The following is a 14,883-nucleotide window of genomic DNA, read 5'->3' as shown; positions in this document are numbered from 1 at the left end:
TCAGGTCAAGATTCCGGCTTAAAGTAACAAAGGTCCATGAAACGTAATTTAATGAGAGGCCTATTTTTTTTTTTTTATACTTGATTTTTGGCACTCTTCTGTTTTATCGTATAGGTCACAAATCTCTATCTGTGAAGGGTGGAACTGATCTAATTTTCAGTTAAATCATGCCAGATTTACCTCCATGCCTCTTCAGTTTTATGGGAGTTGATATTTAGAGAATTCATCAAACCAATCTATTAACAGAAGTCTCCTGAATAGTTGACTTCTGTGAGGAGGAAAGCTGGTAAACGCAAATAAAAAGGGGCAGCCAGACGTCCGAGGCCGGCTACTCCCCTTGCATGCTTTTGGGTTCTGCAATCTTGCTTGCCTCTTGCATCAGCCAGCAGCCAGGAACCAGAAGCTCCACGATACTAGTCTGCTCAACCCGGAAGCACATATTATAAAAGATCAGTAAAACCCGAGCCAGATGCTCAGCCTTTGGAGGTCACTCCGCTGGGCCGGCACCGGTGCAAAATAAAGTCTTTTCTGATTCCCCAAGTGCTTGTCATTTGTCTCTTCTGGGCGCCGAGTATTTGCTGCAACACGTAGAGCCTTATGGAATTCAGCGTTACTGGTAGATAATTAAATTCAGTCATATGAGGAGATGTAAGACATAGGTAAAACTATAGCAGTTTGCTTATCAAATCAAAATACGATCAGGATTTGACTTCAGCTCCTGAATTTTCTAGCTGTGTGATTTTGGAAAAAACGTTAATGAAACCTCTCTAAACTTTGACTTCTTTATTTCTATAATTAGGCTAATAATTACTTCTTTTTAAGGTTTTTGTCAGGATTAAATAAGCATGTTTTACTATTACTACTGTTTATTGTTAATGCACCATTGATTCTCAACTCAGAATGATGTTACACTGTAAGCATTTCTTGTGAATTTCAGATGATGCAGAAAATGCTCTGAGACAATTAAAAAAAGTAATGTTACTCAGTCTTGGTATTGGATATACTAGTGTTTCCCACATTGAGGAAATAAGTGCTCTCCTATACTACAATGTATATTTGTGACATAAGTTTAGGTTTTGACATTTGATTCAAATGATAATTATATATATGTGTATACTTACTGAACAACTTACACACGCCATAGTTTCATTTTCGTATTTTTGTTTTCTCAATTTTACTTGCCTTAAAGTTTTATCTAAAATTGTGAACTCATAATTTTATTAAAAGTTTTTTTTTGTTTTTTTTTAGTTTTTAATTTTGAGAGAGAGAGAGAGAGAGGCAGAGAGTAAGCAGGAGAGGAACAGAGAGAGGGAGACACAGAATCCGAAGCAGGCTCCAGGCTCTGAGCTGTCAGCACAGAGCCCGACGCGGGGCTCGAACTCACAAACTGTGAGATCATCACCTGAGCAAAGTCAGAGGCTTAAGTGACTGAGCCACCTAGGCACCCGTGAACTCATATTTTTAATTCAGGTTGATTTCTACATACCAACACAGGAATAACTGAATTTCCTTTAGTGTTCAAAAAGCAGTATTTCAGAGTATATGCACACCTGTAGAATTGTATAACTAGATGAAACCCGAAAGTATATTTTATAGGTAAGAAAACTGAGATTCTAATGTTTTTAAGATGGTTAAGATACAGCCCATGGTATGAAGATAGCCCTTTAGCAAGTTTGGTTTTCAAGGTTTCTATATACATGATAATTTTATATAAGTAGGAAACATCGCTTATTGTTTTCAATGACCGAAAAAGAAGGAAATTAAGAGGGCAACTCTGGATAAAGGGGTTTGTGAAGAGGTAACATGTCTCTTTCAAAACTGGATATACTAGAATTTAAGTCAGACATAATGTCTCTATATTTGTTTTAATCATTTATTTGTTTCAGTTTTTTGCAACCTATGACTCAGGTTACTAGGGCCAACAGGGTACAGTTCTGGGATATTCATTGGCACCTTCCTGACCCAGAAAATGGAGAGATTTTCAGTGTGCTAATCAGGATGAAGGCTTATTAAGGGGGACTTCTCAACAGCATCCCCTTGCACAAGGTGCAAAAAATAAACCAATATTGGGACTGTGGGGACCAGCAGTGTGGGAGAACCATCAGCTTTATATCCTGGTACACATCTAAGCATTCATAGAACTAATTAGCTTCAAAGTTCTGAATGGAAGGTTTATTTGTTGTGACTGCTCGGGCATCCTATCTCTTCCTCACAACAATTTTGAGAGACTGTGGATGTGGGGGCCACACAGAGGATCAAGCCTCTTCTAATTCACCTCCCAGGTAGCAATTTCACGTGGAGTTTCCAGTTCTCAGTCACCATAAATGACTTCTGCCCTCTTCTTATGTCTATGGTCCTCTTTGTGGCCTAATAGAGATGTTATAACATATTAGGAAACTGTAGTCTTTAGGAAAAGGGATCTATAAATTTGCGGAGGCTTTACTGCTGCTATTCTGATATAAGGGAAAATATGGCTGCCTTTTTTGGAGAGGATGCCTGGGTTCCTGGGCTTAGGACAAATCTCTGAGATCCCACTAAGGTGCTCAGTATCCAAAGAAGGAAGCAGACATTTATATTTCTATCTAGAGAACAGGAAAATAAACATCATAGCTCCTGAGTAACAAATCTTTTATTTCTGACTTCCAATTAGCCACATATATAACATATAACTGATTCTCCATGAGCCACCTCTTTTCTGCCCTGATGCATTCTCTCCATCCATACTACCCACTCCATTCCTTGATCCATCTCAATGACTCCTGCTATTTGTCTTCTGGATACCTGGGTTCTCTTTCTAGCTCCTCTGTTTATAAATCTTAATGACAACAAAACTTTTTAAGGCTCATATTTTTTGTCTGTAAAACTGTGATGAGGGAGAATAATATTATTCAGTGACAAAACCAGAGTTTTCTACCACATTCCCCAAAGAAGACTGGTTTTGACAGTCCCCTATACATGAGAGTACCTTTGTGAAGTCCAGGGGTCCAGCAGAGATATTTCAGCATACCTCTGGAGAAAAAAAAAAATCAGAGATTAAACACACTGGAGAGGGTAAGAACAATAGCTTCACTTTATCCACATCACCCTTCCCCTTTCCCCAAGGCAGCAGAGCTCATTGCCAAGAGACCTTTTTGGTTCATGATCTCTGCATGGAGGGAAGTTGAATATGTGGGCGAGTACCCAGTTTCCCCAGATGTGAAGAAGAGGCCCACTTCTTTCTCACTCTACCCTGAATACTGAATGGAACGATGAGGACGCAGCTCAGAGAATGCATCTAGGGCTCTGGGAGGGCATCAAAGGACATGGATCCTACCAGCTCTGTCACAGACTCCATCTGCAGACCATCCATAAGCCGCTGGGGATGCCTCCCCTGCAGATCTGGCTTACAGGCACCCGTAACACTCCGTGTGCCTCACAAATACATATTCCCTCCCCATGGCCATCTCTCTGTTCATACGCCCAACAGATGGCTGGTTCTGCAGGCCCAGCTATGCAGAACGGGAAAAAAATTGCACAGACTTGAGCATTCAGCTCTGTCCTAGGGAAAGCAAACAGGAGGCTCTCAGCACCTGGCCTGGCTTTGCCCTAGTTGGGCTGACAATGTATTTCTTCCAAAAGCCAGGCAATAAAGACTACAGAGTTGATTGTTTCCTCAATGTAAAGACAGCAGTGCAAAACTTCATGAAACGTAAAAATCGAGAAAACATGAGAGTACCAAAGGAACACAATAATTTTCCAATAACCAAACGCTCAAAAACGGAGATCTGTTTTTTTGCCTAATGAAGATTCAACAGAGTTGCTTTAAGGAAGCTCAGTGAACCACAAGAAAACACACAAAGATGATTCAATGAAATTAGCAAAACAATTCATGAACAAATGAGAAGTTTCACAGAAAGAAACATACAAAAGACCCAAACAGAAACGAGGGGCTGAAGAATCCATTCCAGTGAATGGAATGAAAGATGCAATACAAAGCATCAATAGAGAACTTGATCAAGCAGAAGAAAGAATCTGTGGTGGCAAACAAGTCATTTGAAATGATCCAGTCAGAAGGGAACAAAGAAAAAAGAATGAAAAAAGATTATGTGAACTATATGAAACCATTAAAAGGTGCAATCCAAGTATTGCTGGAGTCCCAGAAATATAAGAAAGGAAGAAGAGGACATACTCCTTATTTAAAGTAATAATGGCCAAGAACTTCTCAAATCTGAGGACAGATTTGGACATCCAGGTTCATAAAGCTCATAGGTTCCCCCCAAATTCCAATTCCAAATATTTTCTCCAAGACACACTACCATAAAAGCTGTCTATTTTTCGAAAGATAATTATAAAAATAGCAAGAGAAAAAAATCTCATACATAAGGGAATCCCCCACCCCCACCATAAGTCTATCAACAGCTTTTCAGCAGAAACTTTGCAACCCATGATAGAGTGTGATGATATATTCAAAATGCAGAAAGAAAAATATTGCCAAACAGGAATACTTTACTTGAAAAAGGTGTCCTTCAGAAATGAAGGGGAAATAACTGAAAGGAGTTCTTCCAACCGAAATGAAAGAACACTAGCAACATGAAAAATTATGAAAATATAAAACATACTGGTAAAGGTAAGTATATAATCAAATTCACAATACTCTAATACTATAATATGATAGTGTGTTAATCACTTAACTCCAGTATAAAAGTTAAGACAAGAGGATTAAAAATAACTAATTTGTTAATGAATACACAATATAAAAAGAGGTATATTATGACGTCAAAAACATAAAATGTGAGGGAGAGGAATAAAAGGGTAGAATTTTTGTATGCAACTGAAGTTAAGTTGTTATCAGTTTTAAACGGACTGGTATAGCTATAAGATGTTTTATGTAAGCCTCATGGTAACAACAAAGCAAACACCTACACGACATACACAAACGATAAAGAAAAGGGAATCAAAGCAAAGCACTATGGAACATCATCAATTCACAAAGGATGACAGCAAGAGGAGAAGTATAAAATAGCCAGAAAACAGTAAGATGGTATTAGAAATTCCTTATCCATCAATAGTATAAATGTAAACGTTTAAAGTGACCAATCAAAAAGCATCAAGTGGCTGAAAGGACAAAAACAAAACTCAGCTATATGCTGCCAATAAGAGACTCACTTAGGGGCGCCTGGGTGGCGCAGTCGGTTAAGCGTCCGACTTCAGCCAGGTCACGATCTCACGGTCCGTGGGTTCGGGCCCTGCGTCGGGCTCTGGGCTGATGGCTCAGAGCCTGGAGCCTGATTCCGATTCTGTGTCTCCCTCTCTCTCTGCCCCTCCCCCGTTCATGCTCTGTCTCTCTCTGTCCCAAAAATAAATAAACGTTGAAAAAAAAAAAAATCTTATCTAGTATTCTAAAAAAAAAAAAAAAGAGACTCACTTAAAAAAAATTTTTTTAATGTTTATTTCTGAGACAGAGAGAGACAGAGCAGGAGTGGGGGAGGGGCAGAAACAGAGGGAGACACAGTATCCACAGCAGTCTCCAGGTTCTGAGCTGTCAGCACAAAGCCCGACATGGGGCTCTAACTCAGAAACCGTGAGATCATGACCTGAACTGAAGTTGTCACTCAACCAACTGAGCCACCCAGGCACCCCAAGACTCACTTTAAAGACATGCTGAGACTCAGAGTGAAGGGATGGTAAAAGATATTCCATGCAAATGGAAACCAACAGAACAGAGATAGCAATATTTATATCAGACAAAATAGACTTATCCTGTAACAAGAGACAGGTGGTAATTATATAATGAATGATAAAGAGTTCAATTCATGAAGAGGATAAAACAATTATATATGAACCCAACATCAGAACAGCTAAATATATCAAACAAATCAAACAAATCAGAAGGAATATATGCAATAATAATAGGAGACTTCACTACTCCATTTTCACCATTGGCTAGGTCATCCAGTTATAAAATCAAAAAAGAAACACTGAACTTGAACTATAATCAAATGGATCTAAAAAATATACAGAACATTCCATCCAACAGCAGTAGAATACATGTTCTTTGCAAGTATACAGGGAACATTCTCCAAGATGGATCCTATGTCAGGACACAAACAATTCTTGGCAAATTTAGGAAGATTGAAACTATACCAAATATCTTTTCTAATGACAATAGTATGAAAATAGAAATCAATAATAGGAGAAAACCTAGAAATTTTACAAATATGTGAATATTAAGCAAAATACTATTATTTAACCAAAGGGTCAAAAAAATCAAGAGGGTTCAAACGATATCTTAAAACAAATGAAATTGTAAACTGCAAAAGCAGTTCTAAGAAGTTTATAGCAAGAAACAGCTACATGAGGAAAAAAAGAAAAATCTCAAATAAACATCCCCACTATACACATAAAGAAACTAAAACAAAAAAAAAAAAGAACAAACTAAGCCTAAAGTTAGAAGGAAAAAAACGTAACAAAGATCAGAGAGAAATAAGTGAAATAGAGGCCAGAAAACCAATAGAAAATATCAGCAAAATTGAACTGGGGTTTTGAAAAGATAAGCAAAATTGACAAACTTTTAAGGAAAAAAAAAGTGAAAACAAATAAATCAGATCAGAAATGAAGGAGACATTGCAACTGATACCACAAAAATACAGAGAATCATAAGGGAGTACCATGAACAACGACATGCCATCAGTTAGATAACCTAAAATGGATAAATTCCTAGAAACATGCAACCTACCAAGACTGAATCATAAAGAAATAGAAACTTTGAATTAGCCAATTTCTAGAAAGGAGACTGAATCAGTAATCAAACACATTCCAACAATGAAAAGCTCAGAGTCAGATGGTTTCATTGGTAAATTCTGCCAAACGTTTAAAAAATTAGTGACAATTCTTCTCAAACTTGCAAAAAATTGAAGAGCAAGGAACACTCCCAAACTCATTTTATAAGGCCAGCATTATCCTGATACCAAAACCAGACCAGAGACACTACAGACAAAGAAAATTAGAAGTCAATATCCCTGCTGAATATAGGTGCAAAAATCCTCAACAAAATATTAGCAAACCAAATTAAACAACATATTAAAATAATCATCCTATGATCAAATGGAATTCATCCCAGAGATGAAAGGCTGTTCCAACATGTGCAAATCAATAAATGTGATATACCACCTTAGTAAAAATAAAAAAGAAAAATCATATGATCATTTCAACAGATACAGAAAAAGCATTTGACAAAATCTGACATACTTTTGTGATAAAAACTCTCAACTAGTTGGGTATGGATGGAATTTATCTCAACATCTTAAAAACCATATATGACAAGCCTACAGCTAATATCAGACTCAACAGTGACCATTTGAAAGGTTTTCCTCTAAGATCAGGAAGGAATAAGACAATAGAGCCCAGTTGCACCAGTACCATTCAACATAGTACTTGAAATAATAACTACAGCAGTTAGGCAAGAAAAAAATAAAAGGCATTTATGTTGGAAAGAAACAAGTAAAACTTTCTCTGTAGATGACATAATCTTATATACAGAAAACTTTACAGATTTCTATAAAAAACTGTTAGAACAAATCAACAAATTCAGTAAAGTTGCAGGACATAAAATCAACATACAGAAATCAGTTCTTTTTTTATTTGTTTGAGAGTGAGAGAGAGCGTGCGCACATGAGCGGGGTAGGGTCAGAGAAAGAAGAAGACAGAGAATCCCAAGCAGACTCCACACTGTCAGTGAAGACCCCTATGTGGGGCTAGAACTCATGAACCACAAGATCATGACCTGAGCCAAAACCAAGAGTCAGACGTTCAACTGACTGAGCCACCCAGGTACCCCAGAAATCAGTTCTGTTTCTATATACTAACAAAGAGCTATCTGAAAAAGAAATTAAGAAAGCAATCTCATTTACAATGGCATCAAGAACAATAAAATACTTGGGGATAAATTTAACTGAGGAGGTGAAAAACCTTTACACTGAAAACTATTAAACATCAATGAAAAGATTGAAGGAGACGAATAAATGGAAATATTCTTGGATCAGATGAACTAATATTGTTAAATGCCCATAATACCCAAAGTCATCTATCAAAATTCAAAAACAAAATTTTCAAAATTCTAAAATTCAAACTTAACCCCAAAAGACCCTCAATAGCCAAAGCAATGCTAAGAGAGAAGAACAAAAAAATGGAAGCATGCTGATTTCAAACTGTATACAACACAATGCTAATCAAAACAGTATGGTAATAGCATAAAAACAGACACATAGATGAAAGAAAACAGAGAGCCCAGAAATAAACCCATATGAGCATTTGGTCAGTTAATTTTTCAATAATATACAGTGGAAAATGATAGTTTCTTCAATAAATGGTGCTTGGAAAACCTGGTAGCCACATGCAAAGGAATGAGATTGGATCATTGTCTTACACCATACACAAAATCAACTCAAAACGAATGAAAGACTTGAAAGTAAAGCCTGAAACCATAAAATCCTAAAAGAAAGCAAGGGGTTAAGATTCTTGACACTGGTATTAGAAATTATTTTTTGGATTTGACACCAAAAGCAAAGGGAAAATCAACAAGTGGGAGTACATGAAACTAAAAAGCTTCTGTTCAGCACAGGCAACCAACAAAATGGAAAGGCAATCTATCCAACGGTAGAAAATAGAAAATATTTAAAAATCACACATCTGATAAAGGTTAAACAAAGTATATAACAAATTCATACAACTCAACAGCAGGAAAAAAAATCTCATTAAAAAAAGAGCAGGGGAATTTTTTCCAAAGAAGAAATACCAATGATCAAAGGGTACACATGAAGCTGCTCAACATTACTCATCAACAGGGAAATGCAAATCAAAACCAAAATGAGATACCACCTCACACCTGTTAGAATAGCTATTAACAGATAAAAGATAACAAATGCTAGAGAGGATATGGATAAAATAAAAATACTTCATTGCCAAAAAATGCTAGTTATCTGAGCTTTCTAGTGATTACTGATCTTTTTGCTGGTGGAGGGTCTTGCTTCAATATTAACGGCTGCTGACTAATCAGGGTGGTGCTTGCTGAAGGTTAGGATGGCTGGCTGTGACAATTTCTAAAATAAGGCAAAAATAAAGTTTGCTTCATCAATTGACTCTTCCTTTCATGAAGGCAGAATTTCTCTGCAGTATGTGATGCTTTTTGACAGGATTTTAGCCACGGTAGAATTTTTTTTTTTTTTCAAAATTAGAGTCAATCTATTCAACCCTCTGCTGCTGTACCCAGTTTATGTAATATTTTAAATTCTTCATATTTGTTTCAACAATATTTACACCATCTTCACCAGGAGTAGATCCCATTTCAAGGGATCTTCAAGAAACCACTTTTTTTTTAAATATATGAAATTTATTGTCAAATTGGTTTCCATACAACACCCAGTGCTCATCCCAAAAGATGCCCTCTTCAATACCCATCACCCACCCTCCCCTCCCTCCCACCCCTCATCAGCCCTCAGTTTGTTCTCAGTTTTTAAGAGTCTCTTATGTGGGCGCCTGGGTGGCTCAGTCGGTTAAGCGGCTGACTTCGGCTCATGTCATGATCTCGCGGTCTGTGAGTTCAAGCCCCATGTCGGGCTCTGTGCTGACAGCTCAGAGCCTGGAGCCTGTTTCAGATTCTGTGTCTCCCTCTCTCTGACCCTCCCCTGTTCATGCTCTGTCTCTGTCTCAAAAATAAATAGACATTAAAAAAAATTTTTTTTTAAAAGTCTCTTATGCTTTGGCTCTCTCCCACTCTAACCTCTCTTTTTTTTTTTTTCTTTCCCCTCCCTCACGGATTCCTGTTAAGTTTCTCAGGAGCCACATAAGAGTGAAAACATATGGTATCTGTCTTTCTCTGTATGGCTTATTTCACTTAGCATCACACTCTCCAGTTCCGTCCACGTTGCTACAATGGGCCATATTTCATTCTTTCTCATTGCCACATAGTACTCCATTGTGTATATAAACCACAATTTCTTATCCATTCATCAGTTGATGGACATTTAGGCTCTTTCCATAATTTGGCTATTGTTGAGAGTGCTGCTATAAACAATGGGGTACAAGTGCCCCTATGCATCAGTACTCCTGTATCTCTTGGGTAAATTCCTAGCAGTGCTACTGCTGGGTCATAGAACAAGCAATCCTAAAATTCATATGGAACCACAAAAGGCCCTGAATAGCCAAAGTAATTTTGAAGAAGAAGACCAAAGCAGGAGGCATCATAATCCCAGACTTTAGCCTCTACTACAAAGCTGTAATCATCAAGACAGCATGGTATTGGCACAGAAACAGACACATAGACCAATGGAACAGAATAGAAACCCCAGAACTAGACCCACAAAAGTATGGCCAACTAATCTTTGACAAAACAGGAACGAATATCCAATGGAAAAAAGACAGTCTCTTTAACAAATGGTGCTGGGAGAACTGGACAGCAACATGCAGAAGGTTGAAACTAGACCACTTTCTCACACCATTCACAAAAATAAACTCAAAATAAACTGAAAAGGACCTGAATGTGAGACGAAACCATCAAAACCCTAGAGGAGAAAACAGGAAAAGACCTCTCTGACCTCAGCCATAGCAATTTCTTACCTGACATATCCCTGAAGGCAAGGGAATTAAAAGCAAAAATGAACTATTGGGACCTCATGAAGACACTTTTTTTTTTAACGTTTATTTACTTTTGAGAGAGGAGAGAGACAGAGCACGAGCAGGAGATAGGCAGAGAGAGGGGGAGACACAGAATCTGAAGCAGGCTCCAGGCTCTGAGCTGTCAGCACAGAGCCAGACGCAGGACTCAAACTCACAAATGGCGAGACCATGACCTGAGCCAAAGTCAGAGGCCCAACTGACTGAGCCACCCAGGTGCCCCTCAAGAAATCACTTTCTCTGTTCATCCATAAAAAGCAACTCTTAATCTGTTCAGGTTTTTCGTGGGATTGCAGCAATTCATATCTTCAGGTTTCGCTTCTAATTCTAGTTCTCTTGTTATTTTCACATCTGCAGTAATTTTCTTCACTGAAGTCTTGAACCCCATACAGTCATCCATGAGGGTTGGAATCAACTTCTTCCAAACTCTTGTTGATACTGATATTTTGACTTCTTCCCATAAATCACAAATGTTCTTAATGGCATCTAGAATGGTGAATCCTTCCCAGAAGGTTTTGTTTACTTTGCCTAGACCACCAGAAGTATCACTGTCTGTGACAGCTATAGCTTTACAAAATGCATTTCTTAAATATTAAGACTTTAAAGTCAAAATTACTCCTTGCTCCATGGGCTGCAGAATGAACGTTGTGGTAGCAGGCATGAAAATGACATTAATCTCATTTTACATCTTCATCAGAGATCTTGGGATACCGGTGCACTGTCAATGAGCAGTAATATTTTGAAAGGAATTTTTATTTCTGAGTTGTAGATCTCAAGAGTGGGCATAAAAGATTCAGCAAAATATGTTGTAAGCAGATGTGCTGTCTTCCAGGCTTGATGCTTCCGTTTACAGAGCACAGGCAGAGTAGATTTAACATAATTCTTAAGGGCCCTAGGATTTTCAGAATCGTCTATGAGCACTGGCTTCAACTTAAGGTCACCAGCTGCATTAGCTCCTAACAAGAGAGTCATCCTGTCTTTTGAAGCTTTGAAGCCAGGTATTGAGTTTTCCTCTCCAGCTAACAAAGTCCTAGGTGGCATCTTCTTCCAATAGAAGGCTGCTTCATCTACACTGAAAATCTGTTGTTTGGTGAGGTCATGTTCATTAATGATCTTAGCTAGACCTTCTGGATAACTTGCTGCAGCTTCGACATCAGCACTTACTTCATCTTGCACTTTCAAGTTATGAAGACAGCATCTTTCCTTAGACCTCATAAACCAATCTTTGTAGCTTCAAACTTGTCTTCTCCATCTTCTTCACCTCTTTCAGCCATCGTAGAATTGAAGGGAGTTAGGACCTTGCTCTGGATTAGGCTTTGGCTTAAGGGAATATTGTGGCTGGTTTGATCTTCAATCCAGACCACTCAAATTTTCTCCATTTCAGCAATAAGGCTGTTCTACTTTCTTATTCTTATGTTCACTGGAGCAGGACTTTTATTTCCTTCAAGAACCTTTCCTTTGCATTCACAACTTGGCAGTTTGGTGTAAGAGGCCTAGCTTTTGGCCTACCTCAGCTTTCAACATTGCTTCTGCACTAAGTTTAATCATTTATAGCTCTTAATTTAAAGTGAGAGATGTGTGACACTTCCTTTCACCTGAACACTTAGAGGTCATTGTGGGGTTATTAGTTGTCCTAATTTCAATATTGTTATGCCTCACAGACTAGGGAGACCAATGGAGAGGAAAGAAAAGGAGGGGGGTGGCCTGTTGGTGGAGTAGTCAGAACACAAAAAAACATTACTCAGTTAATGTTTGTTTCACCCCAAAACAATTACAATAGTAACATCAAAGATCACCAATCGTAGATCACCATAATAAAGATAGTAATAATTAAAAAGTTTAAAATATTGTGAGAATTACCAAAATGTGACAGAGACATGAGGTGAGCAAATGCAGTTGGAAAAATGGTGTTGATAGACTTGCTGGATGCAGTGTTGCCACAAACATTCAATTTGTAAAAAATGAAATATGTGCAAAGCATAGTGAAATGAAATGCAACAAAACAAGGTGTGTCTGTGTTCAACATTGTCTTAAAAGCTCTTGTCAGATCAATGAAGCAAGAAAATGGGATAAAATCAACTAAATTAGAAAGAAAAATAGAACTTTTTCTATTTGGAGATGGCATAATCTTCTATAGCAACCCTAAGGGCTCCACTAAAACATTATTAGAATTAAAAAATGAGTTCCAGGGGCGCCTGGGTGGCGCAGTCGGTTAAGCGTCTGACTTCAGCCAGGTCACGATCTCACGATCCGTGAGTTCGAGCCCCGCGTCGGGCTCTGGGCTGATGGCTCGGAGCCTGGAGCCTGTTTCCGATTCTGTGTCTCCCTCTCTCTCTGCCCCTCCCCTGTTCATGCTCTGTCTCTCTCTGTCCCAAAAATAAATAAACGTTGAAAAAAAAATTAAAAAAAAAAAAAAATAATAATAAAATAAAAAATGAGTTCCATAAACTTGCAGTATTTACAATAAATGAAATGAAATCAATTATATTTCTAGTGAATTGTTCCAAAAAAAATTATATTTACAATAACATCAAAAAAATGAAATATTTAGGAATAAACTTTAAAAGATGCATAAAATTCTGAAACAGAAAATATTATTGAAAGAAATTAAAGAACATCTAAAGGAATGAAATTTTGTAGATCCTTGTGATTAGAAGTCTTGATATTATTAAGATAGCAATGTTCCCTAATGTGACCTACATAATCAATTAATCTCTATCAGAATCACAGGTAGCTTTTTTTTTGTAGAAACTGATGAAGTGACCCTAAAATTTATGTGGAAACTCAAGGCATCCAAAGTATGCAAAACAATCTTGGAACAAAATAAAGTTGGAGAACTCACTCTTCTCCCTTTCTAAACCTCTACAAACTAAAGACACCGGTACTTAGGAAAGATAGACATATATGAATGGAACAGAATGAGAATCCAGAAATATACCCTTACATTTATGGCCAACTGATTTTCAACAAGGGTGCCAAAACAATTCAATGAAAAAAAAAAAACTCTTCAGCAAATGATGCTGTACATCCACATGCACAAGAGTAAAGTTGGACCCCTACCTCACAGAATATACAAAAATTAACTTGGAAGGGATCAAAGATCCAAATGTAAGACCTAAAACGTTAATACTATGGATGAAATCAGAGGTATAAATCATTGTGACCTAGGATTAAGAAATGGTTTCTTAGATATGACATCTACAGCATAAACAAAAATAACAAAAATAGATTGGAGTACATAAAAAATTTTAAACTTTTGTACTTCAATGGACATCAAGAAAGTGGAAAGACAACTTATACAATGAGGTAAAAATATGTGCGTATATTATAATGGGACTTAATCCAAAATGTGTATGTGGGATCCAAGGAATTTAACAAAAATCCCCAACCCCTGGACAAGCAGAGCAAGACTAACTCCATTTTGCGCTACACCCACTATCTCATGTATAACCCCCACATGACCTACTTATTGCTTAAGACACTCCCCCACCCTAGTCAAGCCGCTGAGCACACCCTTACTGGAAACCGGCTCATATAGGAATGCGGAACCCCTAACCGTCAAAGAATGCAAACCCCGCCTTTTGCCCGCCAAACTTGTGCGCCAATTCTGACCAGAGTGATAGGCTAGTTCAAACAGTTACTATAGGGTAAATTGTAATGCAATTGGCCACCTGCGTGTGGACTGACATGACTATGCAACTTTCTGGGTGTGTTACAATCTCATTGGCCACTGGCCCCTATAAAACTGCTACGCCTCTTAACCTAGGGGTCCAAGTCCCTGCTCCGTTGTGTCGGGTATACTTGGGCCCAAGCTCAAGCTTACAAATAAACCCTCGTGCATTTGCCTCGGTATCTGCTCCTTGGTGGTCTCTCGGATTTGAAATTGGGGGCATTACATGTAAAATCATTCATAATTCAGCAATAAAAAGACAAATAACATAGGTAAAAATGGGCAAAGGGTTTGATGACAGTGTTCTTCAAAAAACATATATAAGTGGCCAAAACACATGAAAAGTTGTTCACTAAAATTAGTCATTAGGAACATGTAAAAAACACAATGAGATATGTCTTCAAACCCACTAGGGTACCTGTAATTAAAAAGACAAACAAATAACAAGTGTTTGCAAGAATACTGAGAAATTAGAACTCTCATACATTGCCAGTGTTCCTGTAAAATGTGCTAGCCACTTTGTAAAACATTTTGCTGTTCTTCAAAATTTTAATCATAAAAAT

This window comes from Lynx canadensis, chromosome C2, assembly GCF_007474595.2.
Source record: "Lynx canadensis isolate LIC74 chromosome C2, mLynCan4.pri.v2, whole genome shotgun sequence".
NCBI classification, from domain to species: domain Eukaryota; kingdom Metazoa; phylum Chordata; class Mammalia; order Carnivora; family Felidae; genus Lynx; species Lynx canadensis.
This window is presented reverse-complemented; position numbering follows the sequence as displayed.